This window comes from Triturus cristatus, chromosome 4_2, assembly GCF_964204655.1.
Source record: "Triturus cristatus chromosome 4_2, aTriCri1.1, whole genome shotgun sequence".
In the NCBI taxonomy this organism is placed as follows: Eukaryota; Metazoa; Chordata; class Amphibia; order Caudata; family Salamandridae; genus Triturus; species Triturus cristatus.
The window spans coordinates 335,870,389-335,884,018 of record NC_140586.1 but is presented as its reverse complement, the minus strand read 5'-3'; the positions used below and the strand labels follow the sequence as shown (position 1 = coordinate 335,884,018).

At 44.0% G+C, this 13,630-nt stretch overlaps 1 protein-coding gene across 5 annotated transcripts in view; it reads left to right on the top strand.

The window, feature by feature from the left end:
• Positions 1-13,630, top strand: part of SMG7 (SMG7 nonsense mediated mRNA decay factor) — a 596,979-nt gene that overhangs the window by 56,618 nt on the left and 526,731 nt on the right. The gene's annotated exons all lie outside the window — the stretch shown is intronic.

Below are 13,630 nucleotides of genomic sequence, written 5' to 3'. Positions count from 1 at the left end.
GCCAAGAAGAGGAGAGTGGCCGCGAGCCCGGACAATGATGGGGGCTCTCCGGCTAGAAGTGATGGGGCTTCGGATCATCTGACCCCGCTGCGTAGCCAGCGGCCGCCTTTGCCTCCGGTGCCCGACCTTCCACCGGCGCCTCCACCGGTGCCTGCTTCCTCCTCCTCCTCCTCCTCCTCCTCCTCCACCTCCTCCGCTGCCTCTGCCCGTGCCTCAGCTGCCTGCTTCGCCACCGCAGCCACCGCCTCCTTCCCTGAGGGTTCCTCACCGGCAGAGATCTCGCTCTCGCCCTCGCAGACGATCACGGAGTAGGCGCAGATCCTCCACTCGCTCTGGACATGGTCGACGGAGGTATCGGTCTCGTTCCAGAGGGTCGAGGGGCACGTACTCTTCTGGGGCTGGCAGGTTGTCGCCCTCGCTGTCGGAGACGCCTCCTACCCGCGTCTCTCCAGTGGATGACATTGCCACGTTCCAGGAGGTGTTGCTGAGAGGGGCTGCGAAGTTGGGGATATCAGTGACTACCCCTATTCCCACTACTTCTGTGATTTTTGAGACGTTGCATAAGGTACATCTGTCGCGCCCCCTCCTCCCGCTGGTCCCAGGGTTGGAGGAACCTGCTATGGAGGTGTTCTTCACGCCGGCCGTGGTGAAGCCGGCGCCCTCGAGACTGTTGAAAAAGTACAGGGCTCCTGACTCGGATCCGGCGTTCCTCAGAGTGGATCCCCCACCGGATTCTGTTATAGTGGCGGCGGCTCGTAAGCCACACTCTACGACGCCTTCATCCACGGCTCCCCCGGATAAGGAGAGTCGCAAAATGGACTCCTTGGGGAGGAGGATGTGCTCCACGTCGGCCACTACGATGAAGGCCGCTAGCGCCTCCGCTCTGTTGGGGCGCTATGACAGGTCTCTTTGGGACTCCCTGCAACAGTTCGCGGCCTCCCTGCCCAGAGACAAGAGGGAGGATTTTCAAGAGGTGCTGAACGAGGACATGATGGTCTCTAATCAGATCATCAGTGCGGCGGGGGACGTGTCGCTGCTGGCGGCCCATGGGTACTGCCACGGCATACACATGAGGAGGCATTCCTGGCTGCGGCTGACTCCGCTCAAGCCGGAAGCGCAGCAGAAGATCGCCAATCTACCATTCTCTGGCACGACGCTATTCGGGTCACATGCGGATGACGAGATGGCCCGCATCAAGGCTGAGGCGGAAACTCTGAAGGCGGTGGGGCTGGAGCGGCCTAAGGAGCAGAGGAGGTCCTTCCGTTCCTCGGGCATGCGCTACACCAAGCAGAGGGGCCAAGGGCGTCAGTCGGGCCCCCAGCAACAGCCCCAGCAGCAGTACCAGAGGCAGCCCTTTCAGAAGCGCCAGAGGGGCAGAGGCCAGCATCAGTCCTCGGCGGGGAACAAAGGCCCGGCCGGGTCGAAGCCCTGAAAAGTTACTTCCCCCTCATCCGTTACCCGCTCCGGTGGGGGGAAGTATTCAACACTACCTGGCAGAGTGGAGGACAATAACGCAGGACAAGTGGGTGCTGAATATTGTTTGCAATGGCTACTGTCTTCGTTTCACCAGTTCGCCTCCACAGATTCCACCAGTGCGCTCCTCCAACATGGTGCGGGAGCTCCAGCGGGAGGCAGACGTTCTGTTAAAAAAGAAGGCGATAGAAGCTGTTCCTTTGAAGCAAAAAGGAAAAGGTCTCTACTCACGGTTCTTTCTCGTAAGAAAAAAAGACAAGAACGAGTTCAGGCCTATTCTGGATCTGCGTCAAGCAAACAGGTGGATCCGCCGAGAAAAGTTCCGTATGTTGTCCCTGCATCAGATTTACCCTCAGTTGCATCGAGGAGACTGGCTGTGCGCCATAGATCTGCAGGACGCTTACTTTCATGTGCCGATCGCACCAAAGCATCGCAAGTTCCTGAGGTTTCTGGTAGGCAACAACCATTACCAGGCCAAACGGGAGTACTGAATACTGAAGTCTGCACCGCGGACGTTCTCCAAGTGCATGGCAGTGGTCGCGGCACACCTGCGGAAGACCAAGGTGTTTGTGTACCCATACCTGGACGACTGGTTGATCAAAGCGTCCACTTATCAGGAAGCCCAGTGCCATTTCAACAGGACGGCGGCTTTGCTTCACCGTCTGGGGCTGCACATCAACATGACAAAGTCAGTGCCGATCCCTGTGCAGTGTCTCCAGTACTTGGGGGGCTTCAGTCAATACCTTGACCGCAAGCGTGTGTCCTTCGGAGGAGAGACGCTTATCAATCCGTGGGAAGGCTCTGCATCTCATCTCAGCCCGCTCTCCTACGGTGAGGACGGTGTCTTCCTTACTGGGGTCGATGGCTTCTTGCATCTTCCTCACCCCCAATGCACGTCTGCATATGAGGCCCCTGCAGGAATGTCTGGAGGATCAATGGGACCTGAGGCGGGGGCGTTGGGAGGACAAGATCCAGTTGTCTCAGCACGCTCGGCAGTCTCTGAAATGGTGGTGTTCCCCAGAGAATGTCGGCAAGGGGACTCCTTTTCACAAGGACATTCCGGTCCAGACCATAGTGACCGATGCGTCTCTCCAGGGCTGGGGAGCGCATTCGGGCCCTCTTCAGATTCAGGGGATATGGTCGCAGATGGAGACGACTTACCATATCAACTTTTTGGAACTCAGAGCAGTACACTTGGCCTTGAAGGCGTTCCATCCCTCCTTCAGGACGTCCTCCCTGCTGGTTCAGACGGACAATACTACGACCATGTATTACCTCAACAAGCAGGGGGGCTCCCGTTCACGCACCCTGTCTCGGGAGGCACAGGCGATCTGGAACTGGCTGGTGGCCAGGAAACTGACGATCACGGCGACCCACCTGCCGGGAGTGCAGAATGCCCAAGCAGACGTGCTCCGCAGGCTCGTTCAAGAGAACCACGAGTGGGTGCTAAACGACGACGTGCTAAGAGACGTCTTCGCAGAATGGGGCACTCCGGATATAGATCTGTTCGCTACGGCAGAAAACAGCAAATGCCGCGACTTCGCGTCCAGGTACTACCAACCAGGGACGCTGGAGAATGCCCTATTGATCAGCTGGTCCAACAGCTTTCTCTACGCCTTTCCACCCATTCCCCTGATTCCGGCGGTGCTGATCAAGCTGTCGCAATCCAGAGCCAGAATGATCCTGATTGCTCCGGAGTGGCCGAGGCAGTGGTGGTTCACCGACCTTCTTCACCGGTCTGTTCTGCCACACCGACGCCTGCCGTGCCGGCCGGACCTTCTCACGAAGTTCGGAGGGCAGATGGTTCACCCCAATCTCTCGTCCTTGAGTTTGGCAGCATGGCTCCTGAGCTAGTGCAGTATGGACACTTGAACCTGCCTCAGGACTGTATGGAGATCTTGAAAGAGGCTAAGAGACCGTCTACGAGGACTTCCTACGCCTATAAGTGGAAGAGATTCTGCTTATGGTGCAAGGCGAAGGACTTCGACCCTACATCCTGTAAAGAAGACGTTATTTTGCCTTATCTGCTGCAGTTAGCTCAGTCTGGGCTTAATTTTCAATCTATTAAGGTTCATCTCGCAGCTCTGACTGCGTATAGGAAGGGCCCTTCTCAAACCTCATTTTTTCAAATCCCTGTGATTAAGGATTTTTTGGAGGGTTTGCGTAAGGTGTTTCCCCCTGTTAGAAGACCTTCTCCACCTTGGGAATTGAATGTGGTGTGATCTAGATTGATGAGGGAGCCTTTTGAACCTATCCATAAGGCTTCGTTGCAGCATTTGTCTTGGAAGGCTGCCTTCCTTGTGGCCATTACATCGGCCAGGAGGGTGAGTGAGATTCAGGCTCTGTGTTGCCAAGAGCCGTATACTGTTTTCCATGCTTCTAAAGTAGTGATGCGTACCCATCCTAAATTTTTGCCTAAGGTGATATCAGATTTCCATGTGAATCAGATGATAACTTTGCCTACGTTTTTTCAGCATCCTTCCTCTCCGGCGGAGAGGTCTCTGCATTCACTTGATGTGCGTAGGGTGTTGAAATTCTACCTGGATAAGACCAAAGATATCCGCAGGTCGGATCAACTGTTTGTGAATTATGGTTCGGTAAGAACTGGTTTAGCTACCTCAAAGCAGTCCATTTCCAGGTGGATTGTTTCCTGTATTCAGCTTTGTTACCAAAAAGCTAATAAAACATTAGGGGGTAAGCCTACGGCACATTCGACTAGAGGCAAGGCGGCTACTACCGCTTTGCTTAGGAATGTTCCCATTGCTGACATTTGTAAGGCTGCCACCTGGAAGTCAGTCCATACGTTTACAAAGCATTACTGCCTGGATTCTGATGCTAGGGCAGATGCGCAGGTTGGACAGGCTTCGCTGAGGAATTTGTTTGCACAGTGATTTGTTGGTGGTTGGTCTTACTCCACTGCTTCTTGTTGGTTGGGATGGGCTTGCCATTCTATTCATAGATTATGACTATACACAGAGATCCCCCTACTACAGAAGGAGTAGTTTCTTACCTGTAACTCCAGTTCTGTAGTAGGGGTATCTCTGTTATAGTCATAAGCGACCCTCCCTCCTCCCCGGTGGAGTAACCTGACGGTATCAGGCCTGTTGTTATACACCTTCAAAAAGAACTGAAAGTAACTTGTGTTGGCTGTGCATCCTGGGATACCGGGGGTCTCTGGAGAGTTTCTTAAAGGCATGGTATCCCTTTAGCAGACACATAATGACAGCCTATAGGGCTTGTCTGTCCACCCCTTCCTCTCTATTGTTTAAAGGGATTTTGGTGAAGGGAGTGTGTGATAATAAAGGAACATGTCAAATGTGAATAAAAATGACATTTCAACTTTATTTTGGCTTTTGTGTTCACTTCAGAGGAAGTGCTGGCCAGTGCAGCCTTTGTTGTGATTAGGCTGTATTATTTTGTCTGTCTCTTAAGTGTCTTTGCAGGTTTGCAAATGCGGGACAGCTTAAGAGATATTTTTGATTGCTCCGGGGTCCCCGCACATGGGCGGGGATTATTCATAGATTATGACTATAACAGAGATACCCCTACTACAGAACTGGAGTTACAGGTAAGAAACTACTCCTTCATAGAAGTGACTGTCTGGGGTGCCATGCCAGCATTTAAAACAGAAAGCGAGGCACTATCAGATCTGTGTGACGCTGCAGCCAGTGCCCCGTTCGGATACTGATCATGTTGTTTTCTTTCATATGTTGAAGAGCACACCTCAAATCTACGTCACCCACGGTCAGCATTGATTCACTCGGTCGGTTTGCGGGATGATTAGGTTAGGCAGCAGTCGAAAGCCAGCAGCTCCCTCTGCTACAGGCTCGACGGCGGGTCTTCCTTCCAGGACAGGACGTAACACCAGGAGCCTCAAACAGACCAAGAAAGAGCCGTAAACAGACAGTAACAGAGAGGAAATGATCACACACCCCAGCCTCGGTTCCTTGAAATCTCCCAATCAAGGCCTCAGGGCATGCCGATTATCACTGTGGAAAATATTCATTTTTCTCCTGCTGTAGCACTATAAATTGAAGTGCTTAAAACGTGCACTGTATGGGGCCTGGGACAGGAGGTGTCAGGGGCGTTGGGGGAGGCTACGGCATGGGGTGAAAGAACAATAAACTCTCATCAGCAAGAAAATGGTCTTTCAAAAGACCTGTGAAGTACTCTGGTGCGGCTGTGTGCGCGCCCGGGAAGGAATTTCAAGCAGCAGGAAGGGGGCATGGCTGGATTCGAGCACGGCAGCGTGGCAAAACTTTCTAGTATTTTTCCGTTTCTAAATATAAATACAGACAAAGGAAATATAGATTTCCGTCTGTATTTATATGTAAAAATCCGTAAAAACGGAAAACCGGGATCCCTAATTATAATTAGGTATCCGCTTAAGTAGTCATATATTCCATCATACTGACGGCTACTGTAAATAGTCACAAGTGAGGCAAGACAACCTCTGAGGTATAATGTCAGAAAAAAGACCATAGGCGGTCCATCATGATGAAATATTACACCAAGATCGTGTGCCATAGCTAAAAAATTAAACGAAGCAACTAAAGGTAATAGGCATCCAAATGTGATTGCACTTACTCAGTAAAAGAGGTTCCTTCAGATACGGTAGTTCGCCACACCGAATAGGCTCGTATATAGCCAGGAATAACGGGTCTTAGTCTAAAAGCCTTTATATATAGATCCAGTATATCTAATTAGCGTAAAACATAGACCTCACCTGTGTGCTGGATAATAGTCTGGCCCGCAAAAATCCTCGGAAACGCGTAGCAATATCGTTGCCATATTGGAAAAAAGTACATTCATGACGTACTCTCGCAACATAAACGGACTATGTCTAGAGCTGGAAGAATGCCCGGTTCGAGTGACATATTAAAAAATGAGCCTGTAGGCGCCGCCATCTTGGAGTAGCACAGATATAAACCAAGCGGTTCAATCAAGAGATGAATAAAGGAAGCGCCCAAAAAAAAAAAAAAACAGAAAACCAAAAGGGGCATGAGTAAATAAAAAAAAAAATATATATACATTTTTGGGGGGGGGGGTTTAAACATGTATATAAAAAATCGTATCAAAATACGAGGGGCAATACTAGAAAATGAACTAGAATGGACGATCCGTTTAATACGGAGGAAGTAGATGCAGAATGAATAATGCCTGGGTCAGTGTAAGGCTTAAATTTACATAATGGCATTTTCCCATGGCAGACATTCATTAAGGCCTGTTTCAAAGGTCTGGAGGGTATATATCCAAAACACTTCCCTTTTTAATCTGAGGGCATCAGAATAGCCATCTTTAGGTGTATGTATTCGTTCTAATATAAGCCACTTAAGATCCATGATAGTGTTGGTTCTCTAACCAATGTTTGACCAGTGGGGCTCCTAAGCGTTTATTTTTTATAGCAGATTTATGCTCACTGAATCTGACCCGCATAGCTCTACTAGTTTCACCCACATATCCCTTGCCACAAGGGCAAAGGATAAGGTAAATCAGATTCGAGGTCTTGCAGTTGGTCATTTCTTTGAAATGAAAAGTCCGGTTGCCCCATTGAAGGCTAGATGTAGTTGTTACAAATGCACAAGCATGGCATCCGCCACATTTATGTGTGCCTAAGATAGGATTGGTGCCCACAATGGAACACTGAATCATTCCAATTTCTTCCGGCAGCGTGGATTTAACCAATACATTTCTTAAATTCCTGTTTCTGCGAAAGGCAAAAATAGGTTTGGGCATATTCGTCATATAATTACCCACATTAAGGATATGCCAAGAAGAATTGATAGCTTGACGCAGTTTATTGTTAAAACTGGAGTGTCTGGTCACACAGACTAAGCTTTCTAGCGTTGTTTTAGGTTTCTGTTGAAGAAGACTGTCACGGTTATAATTCTTAGCCCTTTTATAGGACTCACAGATAAGTCTAGGTGGATATCCTCTATCTAGTTTGATTTTAAGGTTTTCAGCATGTATGTCAAAGGATTTAATACAAGTACAATTCCTGCGAAGACGCAGGAATTGACTGAAAGGAATACTATCCTTGGAGGGTGTTTTGTGCTGTAGGTTTAGTATACAGCGAAACCTCTGTCATCAATTGTCTCGATCCATATATCTAGAAACTCAATTTTCTTCTTGCTGATTTTAGGAGTAAACTTGAGATGTATATCACATAGATTGATCCAAAGGATAAATTCTGAAAGTTGTTCCTCAGGACCGCTCCAAATAAAAAAAGATGTCCTCAATGAAACGTAAATAATGAGTGATATTTTCGAAAAATGGGGCAATCTCATTATAAATGAACTTATTCTCAAAGGAACCCATGTACAGATTCGCCACATGAGGAGCACATGCCGCTGCCATGCTGATTCCCAAGATCTGTTTGTAGATGTTATTGTCCAATTCGAAGTAATATTTTCTTGTAGAACAATAGCAAGACACTCCACAACAAAGAGATTGTCTGTATTCGTGCTTCGATCTAGGGCACTTTTCACTGCTTACAATGCACCCATTTGGGGTATATTCGAATAAAGTGCCTTAATATCCATTGAGACAAGAAAATCAGTGGTGGTATTAAAATCCAAGCCTTCAATTTTGCTTATCAGGTGACCTGTGTCCCTCACATAAGCTGGAAGATTGCTAACAATAGGTGCCAGAAAAACATCTACAAATTTAGATAGTGATTCAGTAAGGGAACCAATGGTAGAGACTATAGGTCTAAAAGGAGGAGCCTCGATGTCTTTATGAACCTTGGGGAGACCATATAGCACAGGGATCTGAAAGTGCTCTTTATTCAAGTATTCAAATTCCTGGATACAGATACTCCCATCGTCTAAGGCTCTTTGAGTAATATCCAGAATGTTATTCTTAATTCTACATTCGGGATAACTCATGACTCTAATATAGTTCTCTGGAACATTGAGCATCCTTCGTATTTCAGCCTTATATTTGTCAGAGTCCATAATAACAATTCCACCTCCCTTGTCGCTAGGTTTAATAATCAGTACCTTGTTGTTGGAGAGTGACTACATCACCTTATATTCCTCGTAACTCAAATTGAATGAGGATTTAGGTACAAATTTCATCATCTTGTTAATTTTAGTATTGACTACTTTTTCAAAAATCCCTATCTCTGGGCCAATCTCATCCAAACTAGGAGTAAATACCGACTTCGGTCTGAGTCCTGATTTATTTTCAATCTCTATGATATCCCGATTTTCAAAATATCTTTTCAAACAAATTTTATGAAAAAAAGATTGGAGATCCTGGTTAAGCTCAAAGCGATTCAGGCCCGTACTAGGTATAAATGAGAGGCCTCTAACCAAAAGATCTTTGGAAGGGTTATCTAAGACAGACTTAGATAGATTGAAGATCGGAATCGGTTCATTAGATATAGGGGAATCTATTCTCTCCAATATTGATTCCGTCTTGTTTGTAGAAACTGAGGGGGATTGTCTGTTTGTTGATATCGTCCCCTCTCTTGAGCTCTGCATCTCCCTCTCATATTCCCTCGGTTGCCTAAAAAACGGGTGTTTCTTCTTTGATTCTCAAAGGTCGTTCTTCTATTGCCATAATTGTCAAAGGAGCTCTGGCCTCCCTCACCATCAGATTCTGATGTATCCGAAAAGGTGAGGACTCTATTACTGGACCAATATTGATGGTCGCTCTGATTAGCAGGATCCCTGGACGCATTATAGTATTGGGCACCCTAGTAGGGATAGACTCGTTCTTCTGTAAAGTAGCGTATATCTTTACGAAGTTTCTCTGTCTTTTTCTTGATCAAATCGTCACTAAATGAACCCAGTTCAAGGTTAATGTCCTCACGTTTCCTCTTAGCCTCCTCCACAGAGTTATTCTTTTTCATGGGCTCTTCAATTTCAGCAATTTTCTTCAGAAGAACTTCTACCGCCTCCCTAGCCACCTCAATAATTAGGATCGTGAGATCCCTAGAGCACTTGTTGGCTATTAGTGACCAACGTTCCAAGAATTTTCTTATTTCAACAAATAGACCCAGTATGTTCTTGATTCTAAGACCATTGGGAATGACCCCTGCCTTAAGATATTCTAGCATAAATTCTGCATGGGATTCAGTGCGTTTAGCTTTCTTTTTGAGATTAAGGAGCTTAAACCACTCATCATTGTCACCTTTAAAATTAGAAAAGGGACGGCCTGTTGAAGTACCTTCACCAATTAGTCTGGCAAAATCCTCATCAGAAAATCCGAATGTTTTGATCTTATCCATATTGCAAACTTTGTGAATTTAAGATGTGGTAGCCCCTAACTCTAATAAGATTTAGTATCCAAAAAGGAGTAGCCTCCACTCTTACCAATCGGGATGTGAGCATAAGAATACAAGTGATGTAGACAGTGCAAAGAACTCCAAAGAAAGGAGAAATATAAAATAAGTAATAAAACAGTACATATAGAGAATGCAAATATTGCAAAGATAATTGGAAATTAAGTCTAGCCGATCAGAAGGGAGAACTCCCAGAGACAAGGCCTAAATACCCTCACAGCAACGTGCTGGGAACTCAAGAAATAATACACAAGAGGGTCCCTGTATCAACAGATCAGGGAAAGATGAACAGGGAAACACAATCCGTAAACAGAAAACCTCTTTCAGAAGTATTCACATTAGAGCTGTCCCACAGAAAATCTTACTCTACAACATTATTTTTTTTAAATAAATTTATTTTCAGAATTATTTCTTTTTTTCAATAGGTTAATATCCAAAATTTATAAAATGTACATAAATCCATTTGAACAAAATGAGAAAATCTCAAAATAACGACGAAGCTAAATACTTAGTGAAAGTTCATGATTACACAATATAATACATAAATGACAACCGAGACAAAAAAACAAGAAAAAAATGTCAATCAATCAGAAACACAGAAAAATACAATACATCAGGGAAACAAATACATTATAAACATTGACAATACATAATCATAATATATATTACAAAGAATATATACAACACAAATGCGCCGACACGCGTTTCAGAATTCCATGTACCATCCTGCCTCAGGGCGCTGATGGTAAAATTAAGATAATTAGGATTTTATTCATACACGAATTTAATTTGGTAAAATTATGCTTTCAAATATAGATCAGAGCTCCGTCAATCACATCTGTGGGAACAGTTGCAACATATTAATTTATCTGAATTAATCATATATTTAACAAAGAGTGTCTCTAGAGGGGCCATTCTGAAAGTCAATGCATCCCAATAGATTAAATAGAATAAAATCAATCAAGATCCGTGAAAATGGCGGAATCATAATCCTTAAAGTCCAAAGAAAGGGAAGAGTAATAGAAAGGATAGTAGAACCGTAACCCAAGTGAAAAAGAATAGGCTAGTGAATCTTAATGAAACCCAAGTGGAACAAAAAATAAAAAGCACAAAAAACAGAAAACTCAGATCCTACATACTTGTTGTAGCCTGAAGCAGTCTATCAGCCATCAATAGCTAAGTCTAAGGGGCTTTCTTCATAGGAATCACGAAATAGGTTTTCAACTGGAGATATGATAATCGGACACACGCTGTTATGTCCAAGTATATCAAACAGTGGGACGGCCAGATATTCATCAAACTTTGAAGATTAAGATTTAAACAGGCCTCCACTACAAGATAAAAGGAATACATATTCAAATTACGATCTACAACTTCAAACAAAAGTGTTCTGTTGAAACCACAGATATCACAATTTAAAGAAGCTCCATCGTGACCTATCTTGCTATATCAAATCTATTGGTTACTCTTAGCATGGGCTAACACAGGTGTGTCTGAACAACAACAGTGTCAAGAAAAACATGATAAATCTATTGAGATATATTTGACTTTTTTCATTTATTTAAATATCAAAAAACTTGTCTACTTTTTTCTTTTTTGTAGAAGTATAAAAATGTTTTTATAAACACTTGCATACAATTGAACAATATATTTACAAAAAATGTTAAATACAAAACCTATTTAAATTAATACCCCTGAATGCTGATTCATGATAAAGAAAAGAAATCTTCCGTTCATACTACACTACACACATACAACCACATACATACTTGTGCACTATCCAACAAATTGCATGCATCTGGAAAATGAGAGACAACAGATAACATGGTCTCAATGACCAATAACATTAGCTGCGAACAGCAGGATCTAAATTGCATTGGTTGCGCGTTTCGGTGGCTGAGAGAATGGTGACACCACCTTCATCAGGACCTTAGCCAGATAACGAGGAAGCACAAAAACATCCAGGGGGTACCTGAAAAGTATAAATACATTATGTTCAGCGCCCAAAATATGAACTCAGTTAATAAGTTGGACCTTAATGACAACTTACAGTAAACAGTCTATTAGTGCAGAATTTATTAAATAGTGTGCAAGCTTAGAGAGCACCGAAAGTTGTGCAAGTCTAATAACCACAAAAGCTTATTAATCTGCCTCCCCATACTCACTAGGGGAGAAAAAAGGTGATTAAATGTTGAAGGATAGCTACACGACAATAGGGAAATGCATGAATGAAGAAACCATACATGCCACTCAACTAATAGCAGAAAAGAGAAGAAAACTATGAGAGGGAAAGATCCACATTCTACCAGAACCAGGATAAAAGTTCACCACATGTCTTCATTGTGTAGTATGAATGGAAGATTTTTCCTTTCTTTTTCATGAATCTGCATTCAGGGGTATTAATTTAAATATGCTTTGTATTTAACATTTTTTGTAAATATATTGTTCAATTGTATGTAAGTGTTTATAAAAACATTTTTATACTCCTAGAAAAGAAAGAAGTTTTTTGATATTGAAATAAACTAAAAAAGTCAAATATCTCAATAGATTGATCATGTTTTTTCTTGACACTTTGTTGTTCAGACATACCTGTGTTAGCCCATGCTAAGAGTAACCAATAGATTTGATATAGCAAAATAGGTCACGAGGGAGCTTCTTTATATTGTGTTATTGTCTTCCCCTCTTCTCCCTGACCTCAAATTACACTATCTAGAGGGGGTCCCCAGCTATAGCGTTGACCACAGAGAACACATTGAAGATCCTTTGCTCTCTGAACAGTTGTTGGAGGTGGATGAGGGGCAGCAATCAATCTTCTAAGTGCATATTGGTTGTCGTCGCTAGTTCAGAAGACTTTGATTCTTGTTGTGTTTCACTTGTTTCTGCTATTTTTTGACACCTTCTTTCCAGGCTTTTTACCATTGTATACGACTTGTAGCACGTGTTGTTACAATGATAAATATTTAATCCTCTTCATCCATCTGTTTCAATCTTTTGTGAAGTTCGCTGTGTCTTATTTCTGCAGCATCTCGCACTCTGTTCTGTCCAGCCGCAGTTGAGGCTAGCTTTTTTGGATCAATTTGGGATATGACACGTTTCTTTGTTGAAAGAGTCCTCAGATTATGTAGTTAACTGTACTGTCAGGAGGTAAAGATCCTCTGCTCCCACCTGCTTTGCTCAAGTTTACCAATTTGAATCAATGGAAAACCTGAAACAATAACAATATTAAAATAAATTACCAATATGATGGTTAAAACCCATGATTATAGAGCTGCCATGTGGGAAAATGGCAGCAGAGTTTCTCTGAGGTGTCGCTTATAGTCTCTATTAGACTACTTGACCCCCAAAACCTAGGTTTTGACACTGAAATGAAGTATGCTTCATGGTTCCTGAAAAATTATATCATCACTGCAACACATCTGCCATTGTTCAAAATGTCGTCCAGAAAAATTTGGCCTGGATTAGCAATGTCTATCCAAGCTAAATTACTTCTCTAATTATGCAAAAACACAAACAAGAAAAGAAAACCTCTGGACAACGTTTTTCTTTTTTTTTTTTTTTTTTTTTTTTTACGGCGTTCTATCTAGGGACCAGGACTAGGGCATGTGTAATTAGCTGAGCAGCCAGATTCTGAAGAAGTTTTAATCCACGGTTTTGACCGGCCAAGGTGCAAATTATTTAAATAGTCGAGCCTTGAAAATGCAAACGGCAAGATTGCCAAGCAAGACCCTAACAAGAATAGGATACACCAGCTCGCTGAGAAAGGCCTTTAAAACTGCAGTCATCTCAAAGATCCATTGCGTCTCAAACCTAATAGACCAGGCTGGGGCTTTATTCAAAATTGGAAGGCCAGACTTTGGATGGGGTCCG